Source organism: Lissotriton vulgaris, chromosome 11, assembly GCF_964263255.1.
Source record: "Lissotriton vulgaris chromosome 11, aLisVul1.2, whole genome shotgun sequence".
In the NCBI taxonomy this organism is placed as follows: domain Eukaryota; kingdom Metazoa; phylum Chordata; class Amphibia; order Caudata; family Salamandridae; genus Lissotriton; species Lissotriton vulgaris.
The window spans coordinates 402533050-402553367 of NC_141699.1; the positions used below are offsets into that span (position 1 = coordinate 402533050).

A 20318-nucleotide genomic window follows, 5' to 3' on the forward strand; every position below is an offset into this window, starting at 1 on the left:
CAGTTCCATCATGACCCGCCCCGCTCAATAAAACTGCCGCGCAGGCGCGAAATCAGCTCCGCGCAGGCGCGGCGACCGGGCCATGACGGAACCGCTCCGTCATCAGCACAGCCCAACCGTAGCTGATGACGGAGCGGTTCCGTCATCAGCAGGGGAGGGGTTAATATGCAGAGGATCCTTTCACGGCCGTGCAGCTTTACTGCTGCGCGGCCAATGCTTGTTGTTCTCATATGTTGAAAAGCAAATATGAACAGGAAACCTGTACGTCAGCACGTATGGCGAAAAAGTAGCAGAATTCGAGAAGGTACTTTGGGCGTACAGTTTGTTTTTACGTTACATTGTATTTGTGCGACGCATGGGTCTTTTGTAATTGGTATGTATTTCGGAAAGAGTTGTGATAACTGTATCAAACTGTGGTTACTAGAGTCAGGGCCGGTCCTAGCCATGGGCGGTATGGGCAGCTGCCCAGGGCCTCGCGCTCAGGGGGGCCCCCGCGCCGCAGTTGCAGGAATAAAATAATCATGGGAAAAGTGCTGCGCAGTGCGCACAGCACTCTTGTCGCGCTCGCGCAGGGGCCGGGCAGCAGGCAGTAACTAAGGCAGGGAAGGAGCACTAAACACTGTCTGTGCGCCCACACCGTGACTCACGCACCCCACCACCTAGCTTGGTGGTGCTGCCTTAGTGGTGGTGACGTGACGTGACGCCGGCCTTCTCGATGCGGGTGACAGTGGGTCCCAGGGCCGTCAATCTGGTAGCGCGCGAAAGCGCTACCAATGACGGCCCTGGACATGATTTTATGGCCAGCCCCGCTCACTGTGACGCATACGTGAGCAGTCAGTCAGTCACTCACTACTCGGATCTGGAGGCGTGGGCAAGGCTGCAGGCAGGAGTCGATCGGGGCCCCGTTGAGTCGTTGTTGAGTTCTGTACTGTACGTTAAGGTAAGAGACCTGCTTCAAATCAATCGTTTGTACTGCTGAGGCTGCAATTTACACAGATGTTTACTGACCAGTTCAAAATTGTGTTTGCAGGGACCGAATTGTGCGAGCGCTGCACCAAGTGAAGTTACATTTTTTGACTCGGTGAGTCCAAACCCTGGGGCAAGATTGCCCGCCACTGGTGCAAAATTGTTTGGTCATGGGGCAATTCTTGCAACCCGGCCCCCAGTCTGGTCTGCTCCTAAAGATGCAAGAAGAAAAAAAAGTGCTTAAAGCATTTGCACATGTCTTGCACCAGTGCAAATTTTCACGGTCTGGCTCAAGACGCCAGGATACAGCTTCAGGAGCAGACTTGCGCACAGGCGTGCCCATTAGCTGAGGAAACGTAGCTGTAATGGCACATGGGGCAAATTGCTTTTGGGGTACGAGGAGGTGACAGAAATAAATGCAAGTAGATAAAGGGGGGCAGGGGAGAGGGGTAGACAACAGAAGAACAGACAGGGAGGGGACAAGAGAGGCACAGATGGCTGGAGTGAAACAGGTGGAGTAAAAGGGGGAGGAGGGAAACAGATGCAGGAAGACAAAGTGACAGACAGTCTGAGGCGCGAGCATCCAGGTAGGGTAAGTGCTCGAGACGCAGGTCAAGAGATGCCCAGGGAGCTAGTGTCCGTGGTGCAAGAGATGGCATTGTGTGCTGTCAGAACGTCACTGATACAGTACACTGCGTCTTACGTGACGTCACGCATGTGACGTTGTTATTACTGTCGTTGGTGGGTTTTACTGTGAGAGTGAGGGGCTGTCTCCTATACAGTAAGACTTCGTTTTGTGGTGGCTGTCAGTTTATTTGTCCATGAGACTATCTAGTGTTAGATTATTGGCGAATGCCTCTGTGCACTGGCTTATAGATACAGGAATGGCTGAGTTGGCGAGTCTGCCTGTTGCTTACAGACTTGCTGAGACCAAGAAACGCCGCAAGCTGCTTTATACCTCACCGAGCTGGAGGTAAGCCACAGAGCGCCGCTGTCAAGTCCACGGCCATGCCCTCAGCCGGCCGGCAGGGGCGCTGTGTGACCGGCGCTCTCTCCTCTCTGCCAGCTCCCGACTCTATGGTGAGGAAAGAGTGACTCGGACAGCGCGCGCAGGGAAAACTGATCAGTCAAACTTTGCACTCAGCAGCCCAGCCTCCACTGCTAGCAGGAGACCTACCTTCTCCGGCAGGTAAGTGGTGAACCGATCGCTGTCACTCCGGATAGGCATCCAGCGCTGGCGGGGAACCTCGGGTACCGGCTGCACGGGGCTGATGAAGCGAATAATTTAAAGTGATGATCCTTCTGACCCCCGGGCACTGCAGGGTCAGCCGGCTACAGCAGTGTTTCCGGCGTGCACCAGAGGGTTGCCTCACCATCATGATTCTGGGATGTGAAACACTCTACAGCTACGCTGAGGGAAACATCGCTATAAATGTTGAAACCCAGTTTGAAACCTGATTCTAGTAAGAGTTCTCTGATGTTCCCCAATTCTGAAAAGAGCTTCTCCCCAGCTAAGTTGTTTCCTTATGGAGGATGCCACCTGCTCTAAAACTTCATCCTCAATGCAATAATCGTCTGTACTGTAAACCCCCGAAGGGCACAGGGTACCAAACTCCGTTCACTGGTGCTTCAGCGTGACTGCCCCATTCAACAACCCCTCATGAACTTGTGTAGCCCACAGCCCTCCTAGCATGCCCGCGTACACATCATGAAGCCCACAGATTCTTGTCGTTTTGTCCACACGTCTGTCCCTTTTCTTGCCTGGCATGGTATAAGTATAAGAATGATGCTTGTGCAACGGGGACGTCGTTGACTAATGTGTCACAGATTTATGCCAGTGTGATTCATTCGCTCAAATACACACAGGGAGCTGCGATACGTTTCACTAGAGTTCTCCGTTGCATGATCACAATTGGATGGCAACCTGCCACTTCATAACTGCGATCCTGTAAGCAAGTAGTCGGAAATAGGATGGATCTCCCGAGGAAAATAAAAATACACTTTCGGTTTTGTTCTACGGTTACAAAAAAGATACGTCTTCTGTTAGCTGTATTTATGTACAGTTAAGTTTGTTGTCTGCAAGTCTACATTTCTTTCCTCAGCTTCACACTGTTGTCATTATAGTGAAATCCAGAGGTTTTAAAACAAGCTTTTGGTAAGCCAATGGCTTGGGGTTTAACGTGTCAACGCAGGCATGCAGAAATACGTTTTTATTAATCAGCAGTTCAAAGGTAGACCTATTGACTGACGTTTCTTGATACAGGTGGTGATATTGCTATTATTATTAGTACTGCTATTGGTGGTGGTTGTGGTGTAATCTTGGTGGTCATTTTGTGGTTTTGGTAGTTGTGTTAGTATGGTATTGAACTCTTGGGGGGGTGTCAGGCTCCCACTGGATTTATCTCAAAAGCATGTTTTAATAGCCTGCTGTATAAACAAACGAAAAATAGCTATCATTATATATATATATATATATATATATATATATATATATATATATATTAGATAAAGATTGAGTGTGACTAAGTGATTGAGTACGTTTAGATGCAAAGTACAGTGGAAACACTGAACAGTAAGCATAGTCAAAGAAGTTATCATCTGAGCTGACTTTAGATGTAATTGACATGCCTCAAGTTACTGGCTTACAGATCCAAGTGTTATAACATAGTTGTTGAATGGGGCTGACCAAAAGTCCACTATCTGTATATTGTAAACGGTGGGTACTGCGGACAGCTGTACTTTCAGCTCAAACCTAAAGAGGGCTATAACGTATCCTAGATATAACAAAGCACACTCAATGGATGTAACTGATTCTCGGTGACTAGCATGGCACTGAACAAAAAGGTCCTGTTTATATTGTTTTATTTTGTGCAAGTTGATATTTGGGCCCACAGATAAATTGTTTCACAAGACCACACGCATAATACGTAAATTCAAATAATCTGCTCTCTGTGGAACAATATGTAACATATCTCGCACTGTTCTATACGTAGTATACCAGTAAATGTAGTATTAGAACATTTTTTTATATCTTGATACAATTTGTGGGATTGACTAGACAGCAAGAGTGAGATTGTAAAGTGTCTTCAGTGGCCCGGACTCCTAAAATGAATAAGGACTGTCTTGAGAGATACTGCACGTACAAATGTTGAGTTCTGAGTATTTCTCATGGCAAATGAAGTGGTGACGCCAGTTGCTGTACGATGTTTTGATTAAAGGCAGTGAAGGGTGGTACTGCTGCAGAGTTAAGATTTTTTCCCCACCCCCAAGGGTGAAGGCTAAATTGGAGAGCCCGATAGGTACCCACCTCGACACCTGCTTTTTAGAACGCTCAGCACCGGCAGGACCCGGCCCACTTAGAGCACTGCTCACATCACAACAATTGCTCACCAGTAAGTACCGGTCCAAGTGAGTTAAAAAAAAAAGTATGGGAGCTGTGATCCTGCATGAGAATGGGGAGAGTGAGTGTTGGGGCCGGAGTCAAAAATTAAAAAAGAAATACTCTAACTTTTTTCAGTCTCTCACCATCTGATATCTACATATAAAATAATACACTATTTTACATTATGACACCTCTATTAGTTAATGCACTCCAGAGGCCTGTGTGAGTGTAACCAGAGAACGACAGAATTGAAACCTGGTTGATGCAGTGGAGAATACGGACTTGTGTATATTTGGTGCTATGAGGTCAGTCTGTGACAGAAAGCACTGTGAATATGTAAGTCCTTACTTTAACTTGCATTACACACCTTATAGGTTTGGCTACTACAAAATGTGCAAAAAGAATTAAGATAAAAGGTGCGTCCAAAAAAGTAATACCCCGACTGTATGTAATGAAATATTTCTACAATTATCTTTTAAAAGCACACACTTCACAGCTCAGATGGTAACGCCTTTACAATACTATTCAAAACAATAAATCTGTGTTATCAGGAAGCTTCAAATTTACTTGCCAAGTGCCCAGATTAACATTTCTTTCAGGCAGTCACCCTGCCAAGAAGGCGTGTTTAGCTGTCTGCCCGACTTCGGTTTCACAGCATAGGAGACTCCCTGTCTTACACTGCAGCTAAATCATTTCAACTGTCTAAATTAACCGTCCTGGGACGGTTGTTTTTCCACAAAACGTAGGGGAACTGTTTTTATTAAAATTAAAAAGTATGGGCACGTCCTGCTCTTCAGATCCCGCCCACTTCAGCCATTGCCAATAACTAATCAGCGATCAGACCATTGGCATTGGTGTGAGACTAGATCAAAAGGAAGTCTGTATGTAGAATGCCAACATAGCTTTGATGGTTGACCAAAGATGAAGCCAGAACTTAGATTGGTGCCCTCACATTCAACTTTGACCACTACTAAGCAGATTTTGTGATGCAAGATCAAAATGTATTGTTATCAGTAGGCGCTTCACCTTCATACTGTCAACATCATAATGAACGCCAACCTATTAAAGTTACCATCTGGTCAGTGTTTTACTGACATGCCTAGTATTTATTTTTTGTCAAAGACAGTTAAAAATATGGAAGTGTTTGCTAAAATCAATTTGAAACTAAAATGTAAAGCAATAAATACCCCAAATGACTTCAAAAGTATTTTAGAACTGTCTTACTAATCCTTCATAGTTACGAGAGCTAACAGAAACAGCATGTTAAGAAAATAAGATTTTATATAAAACTTTGTGAAGTAGTAGCTCTTGGTCTTTCCAGAATCACACAAATAAACAAATGGCAGGTATTTTGTTCTGAGAAACGTGATAACCCGAGGACCAATGGGAAGTAAGTTTTCATTGTTTACAACAGAGTGATCTCCAAGAGGAAATTAGAGACATCACTCAAGTGTTACAGATGAAATTGCTGAAGCCACCTCTGGCAATTCCTCTGGGCAGCATTCCATTAAAATATTTCTAGTTTGTTACATTACCAGAGGTTTTACGTTCCACTAATGAGTGAGATACTCATTTGCAGGTTATTTTGAACTCTCCCTTACAGGTTTATGCAGTCTTAATCTCACTAATGGATAGGGCTAGAACATGACGACCAGATGTGCATCAGCTCCTAAAGCCATTTCATGTACAGCAGCTCTAGGCAGTGTAAGAGGATACATGTAGCGTCAAACCAAAAGTAGGTGCCCTCCAGCTTAGAGGAGAAGTCATCTACGCACTACTTGGGTATAATATATTTTCCCAATTTAATCTGTACACCTGCATATATTTATCCTTTCAGTGGAACCTTTAATTCATATGTAAGTTATCAATTTAACATTTGTTTCTCTAATTTCAGCGCTGTCACTTCAGGTGTTCTGCTTTTTGTATACTTACAGCGTTGGAGCGGGTGCTCCGCTGTAACTTCCCTTGCTGCCTGAGACTTTTCCTACAACCTTGCCTAGTTGCCGCTGGCCCTGCCCCGTAGTCCCCCCGCCGCCGCAATTACAACCAAGCGGCCGCCGAGTGGGGGACTACCTTTCCCAGCGGGCATAGCGGCAGACACGTCAGGCACGCGCCAGGAGGCGCTTTAAATCATCGTCATCGCCGGAGTAGCGGGTGTTCCGCTTTTCGTATACTTACAGCGTTGTAGCGGGTGCTCCGCTGTAACTTCCCTTGCTGCCTGCTGCCTGAGACTTTTCCTACAACCTTGCCTAGTTGCCGCTGGCCCTGCCCCGTAGAACCCCCGCCGCCGCAATTACAACCAAGCGGCCGCCGAGTGGGGGACTACCTTTCCCAGCGGGCATAGCGGCGGACACGTCAGGCATGCGCCAGGAGGCGCTTTAAATCATCGTCATCACCCGCGTCGCGGGAGCGCCCGGGGCTAAGCCCGGGCCAAGGGCGGGCCCGTTGTTGCCCGTTAGTGACCGGTAAGGACCGGACCGGGCCACCCCCCTTGCATTTTTAGTCTAGGCTATTTGACTGTCGCCAGATCTATTGCCCTGTCCACAATGACCCGAGGAACCAGAAAAAACACCAAATCTGTTCAAAGTGTTACGCAGCTCACAGGGCCGATAGACCAATTTATTTCACGAACTAATGAGGTCATAGACCAGAGCATTTCTCTGCTGGAGCGCAGAGTATCTTTAGACCTTGTAAACGCAAAACGCTCCTCTATGGGCCTTTTGGCCACTGCGGCTTCTCCCATTCAGCAAGGCCCTATTACATCTATATTGACTCTACCAACTACCACTGTCGCAGATATCCACACAGTCCCTTGCTCTGTGGATCACTCTGCAACTCAATCTTTATCTGACTCCCTCTCGTTGGTGGACTTAGAGACGACCCCTAACTTAGAGCTTTGTCAAACGCTGGAAACCTCTCTAGATAAGCATCTTCGTGGGGTTAGGGAGGGTGCCGTCCCAAAACGGGGGAACGGTAACAAACACTGTACCCTAGTTAGACCTGAGGCTCCACAGGAATCAGGGGGGGCAGTTTTTCCAGCCTGCCCAACCAAGCAAAAATACATCAAATCCTATTAATCCCCCAATGATCAACACCAATAGGGAGAACAAAATTGACAATTCTTCCAGGATCTCCTTGCCCGAGGGCCTTTGTACAGTCTGTAACACCACCCCATTCCTACTATCCACCATTAGGGAACTCCTCATTGGGCATCTAAAACCCCTGGAATCTAGTCTGAGGCATCTAGAAAAACAGATAGCATCACTATCTATTAAACCATCCACCCAGTTCAGTGTAGATCATATGAAACAGGGGAAGGGGAAATCCAAACTTTTACCAAAAGCCCTACAAGCGGAACAACCGGGTCCTGGCAGTAAATCGACACTAGCGCCTAATTCATCTTTCATACAACCTAATCACCCAGTTCCATCAGCACCTCACCTGTTTAACCCTGATGCAGGTGCGCCCCCGACTGGATCGACTACCGGTCCGTCCCAGGCCCCACAAGGCTCTGTGAAAAGCACTGACCAACCCGCTAACAAAAAACAGACACCTCCACCTTCCAAAACGCTGGAAACCAAATCTTCGGAGATAGCAAAAAGGGGAGTGCGCCCAAGGCGCCCAGTACACCTCCCACCTGAGGTATCCCCTTACACGGTTATTCTAACCGGCGTCCCCGAACTTTCTGAAGGCATTAACGAATCCTCTTGGTCCCTTTAAAAATAATTTTTTGCAGTGGCTAAGCTTAAACAGACCATTACAGCCCCGTCATTCAAGCAGAATAACTACAGTACGCAGAGTAACTTGGATAGGGGAGGAACGGAAATCAATACAGGGCAATTGCATTATAGTAAACTGTGATGATCCAAATACGGTCAACTATATTTGCTCTTGGCCATCACTGGAAAAAAGGGTGGAATTGATGCCCATCATCTTTCCTTTTTCTACCCTCCGGTGAATACCCATCAATACTTTCCCACAGCAAATTGGCAACAACCTTTTGAAGGGCACTGGAACCAGATGGCTTATAGCCATAGAAACAGGAACAGAGACTGGCAGTCACAGGATTGGGAGTCGCAGTTCTGGCTTCCTGGTAGGCCCCATTTCCCCAAGGAGGGTTGGCAGGGCTTCCCAACCAGAAACCGCTACGACTGCCTGGAAATGGTAGACTGACCGCTAGCAACCACAACAAGTATGACCCAGGTCCCTATAACCCCTGATGTTCTTATTAGTCCCGGATTAAAACCAAGCCTGTCCAAACACCAATCTCTTGTACAATTAACACCGTCCATCTCAATAATGAATGAAATTGGACCTTTGTTAGAATCCTCTCATGCCAACACAAAAATAATGACAGGCAACTCCCCGGAGGCTCCTATTGGAGCTAATGTTGTAAATCTTCATCAGGTCGAAAATACCGTTAAAAAGACGTTGGGATGTGTGACCTCAACAGAATGTTTGCTTATGCGATCTCCAGAACTCCCATTATCTGAAACTTTATCATCGCAGCCACATGACCACCCTCACACCGTAGATCTGAGCATTTCAATCCTGTATTGGAATGTTGCAGGTTTGCGAGCCAAAACATCATTGCAACCGTGGCTGGACACAGTTACTGAGCATCAGGTAGACTGCCTCCAGGAAACCTGGTCAATCACACCACATCATTTAGTCGGTTTTAAAACATTCCATATTCCAGCCGTCCAAGGAGTCATGGGCAGACGAAAGGGTGGTTTGGCTGTTTGTCGCCAATACTTTGTCTCCCTTAACTATACGGAAGCTTAAAGAAGATCCAAGCTACCAAATACTGCAAATAAATTTTAATACAAATAGTACCTTTATTCTGGTTAACTACTATAATAACTCTGAAACAACGGAATGTATAAAATTGCTTATGGAAATTACCACTTTTTTAGAATTCTTGCAAAATGATCTACACCCAACCACAGTATATGTGATCTGGGTTGGTGATTTTAATCTTGCACTATGCACAAACCACAAAAATGGAAACTGTGGCCTGCTGGATGAACACGGCAGTCCATTGTCACATTTTGTACATTCTACATTGTACATTGTACATTCTACATACAAGCAAGGCATCCTCGATGCCAAGACCTTGTTCTATTCTAACAGGATACTGGCAGCAGAATCCCAAACCAAGGAAATCTTTGCTACAGTATATGAGCTTGCCTCATCTAATAGAGCCACAGCCTCGATTTTTTTCCCCCCCCCCCCTCCCAACCGCTCTGCGACTCGCTCAACGATTTCTTCGTTGACAAGGTCGCAAAGATCAAGGCCAACATCCCCCTCCCTTCCCCCGCATTCACCAACCCCTCCCCTCCCGCTGTCACTTCCAAACTCACTTCCATCCCCCCCCTGACTAAGGCCACGCTCCTCCCCCTGCTCCAAAAGGTAAAGTCAGGCTCCCCCCTAGACTTTGCCCCTGCTCACATCTTGATAGAAATCTTCCTAAACTGCCCTACTCCTCCCCTCACACTTCTGAACGACTCACTCAGCAAGGTAGTGGTCCCCATTGCTCACAAATTTGCGGCTGTTATCCCCATCTTAAAAAAGCCCGGTGCTGACCCTTCATCCCCTTCTAATTACCGTCCCATCTCCCTTCTGCCTTACCTGGGCAAGGTTCTAGAAATATATCTGTAAAGAGATTGGGATGCACACCTCCGTATTCTTGCTTAAACATCCTTATTCTTCCTTTTCTGTTGTGATTGCGTGCAGATTGCAATGGCGCTCTGCCCACATGGCGCCAAAAGACGAGAACGTGAGTCCAAAATAGGGGGCGAGTTCTCACCCCCAGACAATTGCACAGCATTGTATGAAGCCTTCCTTGGCTTATATTTTATGTCAACTATTTAAACCTTAGTACTCAAACTTAATCCATATTTTTCTCCTCTTTGTCACTTAGTTTTAATCAACAGTGTTATTTGTCCACACGCGGAGAGAGAATTGCCATATTTTCAAGTTTCTAATGCTCATTCAGTGTCCATCCGGACCTTCTCAAAGAACACGATTGAAGCAACCATTGTATGAAGCAGCGTTTATTGAATTAAAAGGCCCAATGCATTTCGGGTGACTCGCGCCCTTCGTCAGGGGATCGCTAAAAAATAAACAATAAAACAATCACTATCCCTTGTATTAACATAGTTTCATGCCGTAATAAATACACGTCAAACATTCAGTAATCGATAGCTCTTATACAGTGTACAAATCATTATATCTGCTTGTTACTTCATCAAACATTACCCCCGAGTTAAGCCGGTTGTATATTATAAACAGTTTTTTTAAGGGCTTACATAAACTCGTTCCACCCCGTTTTGTTGTGCAGCCCTCCATAATCTTAAGGTATGACCCCGTTCCATCAAATGCTTTCTTTCGTATCTTCCCTCCCTGCATTTCTCTTAATCCTCCCCCCGTTCTAATCTCATCTCTCATAATGCTGTTAAACTTTTTACTCGCTTGACCGGCTTTTCCTGGCCACATACATTTACTATTACCAGCTCCCGTCTGCTCTGTTAGTTACTACTAGCATCCTGATCTCCGTACTATATCCCGTTATTAAACCATTCCAAACTCTTAAGAAGCAAAGTCCCTCTTTTCATACCTGCATTTCTAAAACGTAAAGTTTCCCATTTCGGTCTGCGTGAATCAACAGCCTGGTATACGCCCATTGTTGCCTCCCACGTGTCCCAGAATATATTAGCCCCGTCATGTTCCCATTGGCTTACGCAACTGCTTAACCACCTGGTGGTAACGTAATCATTAGTATCTGAAAGTCAAACGAACTCTAATACCCATAATCCCATTCGTTTTGTTAATAATAACCTCAATAACATGAATAAAGCAGCATCTAGAGTACCTGAAACACATATCAACAGTATTACAGCACATGTAAAGGATTAGTGTCCATTTGAAAGTTTGTTCATCCATATTCATTAAACGTCAACATTTCAAAACGACTCTCGATGTTACTCCGTCCGTGTGGATAACTCCATTGTTCGTCATTGTGTTTTACTCTTATCATTTCTTGTGACGGGTGCCAACCCAGTTGTGGACAGGGGGTGTAAATATATCTGTAAAGAGATTGGGATGCACACCTCCGTATTCTTGCTTCAACATCCTTATTCTTCCTTTTCTGTTGTGATTGCGTGCAGATTGCAATGGCGCTCTGCCCACATGGCGCCAAAAGACGAGAACGTGAGTCCAAAATAGGGGGCGAGTTCTCACCCCCAGACAATTGCACAGCATTGTATGAAGCCTTCCTTGGCCTATATTTTATGTCAACTATTTAAACCTTAGTACTCAAACTTAATCCATATTTTTCTCCTCTTTGTCACTTAGTTTTAATCAACAGTGTTATCTGTCCGCACGCAGAGAGAGAATTGCCATATTTTCAAGTTTCTAATGCTCATTCAGTGTCCATCCGAACCTTCTCAAAGAACACGATTGAAGCAACCATCGTATGAAGCAGCGTTTATTGAATTAAAAGGCCCAATGCATTTCGGGCGACTCGCGCCCTTCGTCAGGGGATCGCTAAAAAATAAACAATAAAACAATCACTATCCCTTGTATTAACATAGTTTCATGCCGTAATAAATACACGTCAAACATTCAGTAATCGATAGCTCTTATACAGTGTACAAATCATTATATCTGCTTGTTACTTCATCAAACATTACCCCCGAGTTAAGCCGGTTGTATATTATAAACAGTTTTTTTAAGGGCTTACATAAACTCGTTCCACCCCGTTTTGTTGTGCAGCCCTCCATAATCTTAAGGTATGACCCCGTTCCATCAAATGCTTTCTTTCGTATCTTCCCTCCCGTAGATCTGAGCATTTCAATCCTGTATTGGAATGTTGCAGGTTTGCGAGCCAAAACATCATTGCAACCGTGGCTGGACACAGTTACTGAGCATCAGGTAGACTGCCTCCAGGAAACCTGGTCAATCACACCACATCATTTAGTCGGTTATAAAACATTCCATATTCCAGCCGTCCAAGGAGTCATGGGCAGACGAAAGGGTGGTTTGGCTGTTTATGTCGCCAATACTTTGTCTCCCTTAACTATACGGAAGCTTAAAGAAGATCCAAGCTACCAAATACTGCAAATACATTTCAATAAAAATAGTACCTTTATTCTGGTTAACTACTATAATACCTCCGAAACAACGGAATGTATAAAATTGCTTATGGAAATTACCACGTTTTTAGAATTCTTGCAAAATGATCTACACCCAACCACAGTATATGTGATCTGGGTTGGTGATTTTAATCTTGCACTATGCACAAACCACAAAAATGGAAACTGTGGCCTGCTGGATGAACACGGCAGTCCATTGTCACATTTTGTACATTCTACATTGTACATTCTACATTCAAGCAAGGCATCCTCGATGCCAAGACCTTGTTCTATTCTAACAGGATACTGGCGGCAGAATCCCAAACCAAGGAAATCTTTGCTACAGTATATGAGCTTGCATCATCTAATAGAGCCACGGCCTCGATTTCCCCCCCCCCCCCTCCCAACCTCTCTGCGACTCGCTCAACGATTTCTTCGTTGACAAGGTCGCAAAGATCAAGGCCAACATCCCCCTCCCTTCCCCCGCATTCACCAACCCCTCCCCTCCCGCTGTCACTTCCAAACTCACTTCCATCCCCCCCCTGACTAAGGCCACGCTCCTCCCCCTGCTCCAAAAGGTAAAGTCAGGCTCCCCCCTAGACTTTGCCCCTGCTCACATCTTGAGAGAAATCTTCCTAAACTGCCCTACTCCTCCCCTCACACTTCTGAACGACTCACTCAGCAAGGGAGTGGTCCCCATTGCTCACAAATTTGCGGCTGTTATCCCCATCTTAAAAAAGCCCGGTGCTGACCCTTCATCCCCTTCTAATTACCGTCCCATCTCCCTTACCTGGGCAAGGTTCTAGAAACCCACGTAACCAGCACCCTGAGCACCTATGTGGAAACTAATCACTGCCTCTCCCCCCGGCAGGCGGGCTTTCGCCCCCTCCACTCCACGGAGAAGGTGGTGACCTCAGTGATGGTCAGCCTACGCGAGGGCATTGACACCAACCCCCCGCAGGCCCTCATTCTTTTAGACCTGTCCGCCGCTTTTGACACAGTGGACCATTCCACCCTCCTCACCCGTGTCAGGGCGGCGGGCATAGAGGGCCTGGCCCTCGCCTGGCTTGAGTCCTTCCTGAGTGATAGGGCTCAGGCGGTCCACCTAGCTTGTTTCACTGCTGCCTCCCGTAAGGTTGTATGTGGAGTCCCCCAAGGTTCCTCACTTTCCCCTCTTTTGTTTAATTTATACATCTACCCTCTCATTTTTATGTTACAGCAGCTCGAGGTCACGGTGTTCAATTACGCCGATGACCTCCAGCTAATTTTTAACCTTTCCCACTCTTCCTCATCTTCCCAGAACGTCCAATCCGTCATGCTGTTCATCCAGGATTGGATGAACTGCAATCACCTCAAACTCAACCCGGACAAGACGGAGTTAGTCTTGACCGGAGGTGGTTGCAGTCCCTGGTCCCCTTCTCACTGGCCTCCTTCACTTGGTGTTCCCCCGCTTCCTGTCCCCAAGGTCAAAACCCTTGGTATCCTCCTCAACTCTTCACTTTCCGTTCACTCACAGGTCAATTCAGTTGTTTCCTCCAGCTTTTTTTCCCTTAGAACCATCAGGAAGATCTCTCGCTTCTTCTCTCTACCTGCCCTAAAGATCATAGTGATGGCTATGGTGCTCTCGCGCCTTGACTATGGTAACATCATTTACAATGGCGCCCCAGCCTACACCATTCACCGTCTGCAACTAGTGCAGAACCAGGCCGCCCGCCTGATCCACGGCCTGCCCAAATTCCACCGTGCAACTCCCTTACTGCAGGCACTGCGCTGGCTGCCGGTGAAAGAGCGAGCCTTGTTCAAACTTGGCTGTACCACCTTTCAGGCCAAAATGGGCACCGCCCCGGAGTTCATCTGCTCCGCCATCAAGCCCTATACTCCGGGCAGAGAGCTTCGATCCACCCACCAGGCACTGCTAACCACCTCCCGTTTCAGGAAGAAAAAGGCGGGCGGAACAAAGTTTGCAGTTCTCGCTCCTGCGTTCTGGAACTCCCTTCCGACGGAACTCCGTATGACATCTTCTTACATCGAGTTCCGGAAAGGTCTTAAAACTCTGCTCTTCTCCCGAGCCTACAATGCCTAGATTCCCTCCGCTCCTGTTGCCTCCTCGCAATCCAAAAGCGCCAAGAAACCGCGTGGTAGAAGCGTGCTATATAAATGTTTTAAAATTCAAATTCAATTCAAATTCTACCTGCGGTAACAAACTAAACGAGTCCCTTTTCTCATTAGAGCTTGAGTTTGCAAATGACCTAGTAGAACCTCCAATAGACTTTTCCCCGACGTTCCCACGGTAGGGGGTCTTCAACTACTATTGATTATATTTTGACCTCACAGAGCCTGAAGGGTCAAGTGGCCAATTTCAACACAGGGACCGATGTGAGCAGTGATCACTTTCCCATTAGCGTAAAAGTTCTCCCAAAAAATGTCACTTTGCATTCTACCATCACCAGCCAATTAACACAAAGCTCTCTAACCATGAACAAGGTGAATGGCTACACAGTTAAATGGGCTAAGGTTGACCCACTCGTAATCACTGAACGGGTCCTTGATAAAGCCAGACCATGGGTTCTTGACTGTCTATCTATTGACTCCTCGCCGCAAACAATCATGGCCGGCTTCCAGAAAGTTCTAAAGGTTATCAGTGAGGAGTTCACTGGCAAACTTAGGAACAAAAAATCTAATTCTGAGAGATGGTTTAATGTAAATTGTCGTAAGGTACTTTCGGACCTAAAGGCTGCCCTCCGCAGACCCTTGAGGGACACTTCGGAAATCTCCAACTTAAGAAAACTCTATAACGCAGCCAGAGTGGAACGCAGGAAAGAAATCAAGAACAACCCTTGGGCGCAGCTACATCACAGTTCCCAAAATAAATACAGCGCTCTCTTCTGGCAAGTTATCAGATCCCCTTTTTTGGACGACACTTCGAAGGGTCAGCATCTAGACGTTGCTGTTACAGCAGAGGAATGGGTCTCCCATTTTTCTAAAATCTTTGGAACCCTCCAACCAGTCCATTCTGGGGATGAACAGAGCAGTGGCAGCATGTCGGGGAGGAACAGCTACCCGATTAACATAACCTTTACTCATGCAGAGGTTGCTAAAGCTCTTAAGGCGTCTAAACTTGGAAAGGCTCCCGGGCCTGATGGTGTTCCTCTGGACTTTTTCCTACACAACTTTGAACTCTGGTCACCACTCCTTACCCAGGTCCTGTCCGCAGCAACATCAATTGGGCTGATAGAGTCATGGTCAACGTCTATTTTACTCCCTATCTTTAAAAAGGGTGATCGAAATGACCCCGCCTGCTACAGGCCTATCTCCCTTCTGGACTCCATCGGCAAAGTTGCAGGCCGGGGGGTACTGGATCGATTACAAACTTGGGCCCAGACAAATAACACCTGCAATATGGCTTCCAGAAGGGTCTTGGAACTGTGGAGCAGGCTTTGAATCTTGCCCTCTTGATTGGGAAGTATGCTGCAGCCAAAGGAGGTAACATCTTTCTTGTGTATGTTGATCTTAGTGCAGCATTTGACTGCGTCCTGCACTCCAAACTCTGGGCTATTCTTAGCGATCTTGGGGTGGACCCAGCACTTATAGTCTTCCTCCGAGAACTCTACTCTGACGCAACGGCGCGTGTCAGATTTGGAGTCCATGGCGAGCTATCCCCGTCCTTTTCCATCCGAAAAGGGGTGAGACAGGGATGCGTACTGGCTCCCTTCTTGTTCAATCTCTACACCAATGGACTTGAGCTGGCCATGCTAGAAGGGAGCTAGGATTTACCCCAGATCAATCATCGCCCTATACCAACGCTGCTTTACGCAGATGACTCGGTCATTATTGCCAGAACACTTAATCAACTACAAAAGCAACTTAATAAGTATTGCTCCTTTATGGGCTCTCTTGGCCTCAAAATCAACATAAAAAAGACGTTCACTATGCACATCGGCCCCAAGGTCAAGAACCCTAAAGCAATCTTTGTGGAAAAGTCAAGGTTGGAAAAAACTTCTGCCTACCCATACTTAGATATCTTGGTGGATGATTCCTTAAGCTGGCGGCAGGCCACGGCCAGCAGAAAACTTCTTTTCCAGCGAGCAACAACGGCCTTGATCTCTTTCTCTAGGAAACTTGGCAAACCTGCTCCCCCAGAACTTCTCAAAATGTACTATGCAAAATGCCACAGTGTGGCCACCTATGGCGCGGGTTTTTGGGGTTACGGCCCAATAGATCCAATTCAAACAGTAGAGAACGGGTTTGTTAAATACCTGCTGGCTCTACCACAAAGTGCCCCGATTTATGCTTCCCACAATGAGCTTGGAATGGACTACATTATTGACAACATACGCTCTCAACCAATTCTTTTATGGCAACGTATATGGTCAAAACCAGAATGTCATCTAACACGTTCGCTGATCATAGACTGTATGACTCTAACGAACTGGCGAAGGATTCCCTGGTTAGCTTATGTGGGGAACTTTTTTAGAGACCTAGGTCGTAGCTCTTACTTCGACGATCCACCAAGTGTGGAGGACATCTCAAGAAAAGAGTTAAAGAAAATAAGCATGGATCACCTGAGAGAACTTCGTAGCTCAACTGAGATTGTAAAACCTCTCAATTCTCAAATCCAAGCAGTACAACTTGTCAAAGGTATCCAACCTTATCTATCGTATTACTTGTCTAACCACGAAAACATCTCCTGACAAGATTTCGTTTTAACACTTTTTTTCGTCTGGTCTCCTTTTCCCCCAATACAGAATTGGTAAAGATGGCTCATGGATGGTTCCAATGTGGTATCGGATCCCAACTGCACCAGTCAGCCAAAGTCAGGGCTAGAGAGGCTGGCTGGCTGGCTCACGAGTCAGGGTCACATTGCAGCGCCGGGGGGAAATGGGTGGGGCAGTCGCAGTAAGAGTGGGTGCAGCAAGCTGCTGTGCTCATTGGTTGCAGCTTGACTGATGGCACATCGGTGGCGGTAATATATCATGCGACTGGGAGGGACCAAGCCTACCGGGCAGCATCCGGGCTCAGCTGCTGTCCAGTGACGATCATGAATAATTATTACGTTCCTGATAGAGCAGGTAATCTATTAACTAAACTATAGTTATCAATTATATCTTTTTAAACACTTATCCGCTGCTGCCTCAAACAGATTGCTGTTACAGTTTTTTTGAGCTACGTGACTAGGTTTGTGTAGTACTAGTAGTAGGGCAGAAAAGCACCACACCATGGAAGAACACTATCACAGCATGGAGGATTTTAGTTTGGGATGGGCTCACCACCTTCTGCTTTGGGAGGCCTACAATCAGGAACCACAAGTGATGACAAGAACACCATGCTGGCATGGCTGACCTGCAGCCATGATGTATCTTTTACCCATGTATGTCGTATGTATGGGTCTGTTTAACAGTAGACAATTGTAGATTTGGCGGCCCAGCCACCGCTGGCATTGTAGAGACACTGCGTCTGCTACAGTGGCGACGAGGCAGCAAATAACTTTATAAGGGCCACAGTCTTTACGATCTAATCGACATACTGTGGCGTTAGGCCTTTTCCACCTGCGATCCAAGTGGCAGTGAGCAGAATGGCACACAAGTTTACCTGACTGAGGTGACAGGAAGGAGGACTGTGCATGGGGATAAGAAGAACTATGAATTAAATACTGCCACAATCATACAAAGCATTTGAATTTCGGAAAATATAATCAAATAGGAATGCCAGTGGCAGCATGGCAACGGAAAGCAATATGTCACATTTAAAACCCATTCAATATTCTGAAGCTCTTGGGTAGCTTGTTCGTAAATATATTTAGCCAATTATGACTTTCAAGTCAATGTATAATTCTGTCATTAAATAACAGTTATCCTTTGGAATTCAAAAGCCAAGCAACCCAATGCAAATTTTGATATTACAGAAATTGTTTTTAAAGATCTGATAACTCACGTAAACTCTGCAGCCAAGGCGGTCTAGAATTTATACACGTGAATTAATTGAATTAATGCTCCAATATGTGTGTCATTTCTAATGTTTATATAAATTTCCCTAGTCATTACTGCTTGATTTTGCTCGCGATAAAAGTGTCAATCAGTGGTTTAAATGTCGCTCATAATTACACTAAAATTATAAAAGTGTAACACATAGCAATCTGAAACCGTGGCAGCTATGGAACAGTCATTTCAGCTGCAGAGGGAGGCAAGGAGTCTCCTCTGCTTTAAAATCGAACACAAAGGAACAGCACGGTCTCTTCATTTGCTTTCGTTTTTTTAGCAGTGCCTCCCACGCTGAAGCATTTCAGCTTCACCAATTAACCCCCTCTTGGGACGGTGAACTCTTAGCACTTAGCAGACGAAAGCATGGCACGGCGCGCCCAATGATTTCCCCTCCCTCCCCCGTTCCCCCTCCAACCCTCTGTCACCGGAGTTCGCTAATGAAAAGAAATTCCCATTTGAAATGGGTAAAGACTTGCGACGCGGGGAACAGTGGAGGACAACAAAAGTAAGATGTTGGGGTCGACTGCGTGCCCCCCCTGGGACAGTTTGAAGAACTCTGGTCTAGACTGTCTCTGGAATAGAGCAGTCTAGACAACAATGCCAGACCATTTGACCTATGGGAAGAAAAGGGGGGGACTTTGGATGCATTTTGGCCTTTTTTTGGTTTAATCGATGAGCTGCTTTTTAGGTCGAAGCCTCCAATGCAGGGCGTGGCCCTGCTGGTGGCAAAGACTTATTGTGAACAGGAGAATTTCAGTACTGCGTGAAACCACGCCCCCTTTTTCCATTGGCAGGCCTCTCGAAACGGAGGCCTGCCATTGGAAAAAGCTCCTGTTTAGCAGATTTGTCTGCTCTGGATCCCTCCTCTCGAGGACTCCGTGACCTGCCTTACGGTAGCACGACAATATTTTCAGAAATATTGCCTTGGCAACCATGAGGCAGGTCACGGAGTCCTGGAGGGGAGGGATTCGGTAGCTGTTCCCGCCCCGTTTTTGTTTTTTTAGTTTTCGTTTGTGCCGTCATTCCAGCACGTTCCTCGGCGGTTGAGGAGGTAGGGGAGAGGGGGTGCTGGTTTTAAGACTTGTTTTTTAATGTAAAGCGCTCTGACAGCTTCGAGTAAAGTTCGTGCTATATAAATCGCTTTAAATAAAAAAAATAAAAAAAGGCATAATCCTCGCCTCGGCCATAGAATTATTCACTCGTACTCGGAAGCTTTGGTGTGGTAGTCCTATTTTACTGTATCGGTTTTCAAACCATTTCAAAGACTAGATTGAAAACCAATAAGCGTGTGCGTGAAAAAAAAGCACTAAGTTTCTGATTTCCACCCTTGTGGAAGGAATGAGGACACCACTCTGGCATGCCGACCATGGGAGATGCCCGTCGATTGGGCGGTCTAATTGTTTTGTTTTAGATCTTTGTGCACCCTTAGATTGCTGCAGGACTACGATTCCCCGCGCGCAGCGCTTGACAAACCGGCGTCGGTACTTCCGGCACGCATTTCCGGTCGCCTGGCTGTGCGGAGGCTGGTGCTGCTGAGTTGAGTGGAAGATGGCGGCCTCGGCGGTAGTGGAGTTTCAGCGGGCGCAGACCCTGCTCAGCACGGACCGGGACTCGAGCATCGACATCCTGCATTCTATCGATGAGAGGCCATGATGGGCTTATGCTGGGACTATCTTGGGAGTGGTTAGCGAGGGTGAAGGGCTTCACTGTCACACGCCGCTGACTCACCGTGCCGGCTAGGCCGGGCTAGGTATTGAAAACTGGCGAGGCTGAGACTTAATTCGACTAGAGTCGTTATAGTCCTGCCAGTGGTAAGTTGTGTGTTTGTCTGCCCTCCACATCCTCTGATCAGGCACG

The 20318-nt window shown here is 46.5% G+C and overlaps 1 protein-coding gene across 1 annotated transcript in view; it reads left to right on the forward strand.

The window, feature by feature from the left end:
* Positions 1-2040: 2040 nt before the first annotated feature.
* Positions 2041-20318, forward strand: part of POLD2 (DNA polymerase delta 2, accessory subunit) — a 78660-nt gene continuing 60382 nt past the window's right edge. The window contains exon 1 of the mRNA XM_086943441.1: positions 2041-2155. The gene's annotated coding sequence lies outside the window, so the exon portion shown is untranslated. The remainder of the gene's footprint in view (positions 2156-20318) is intronic.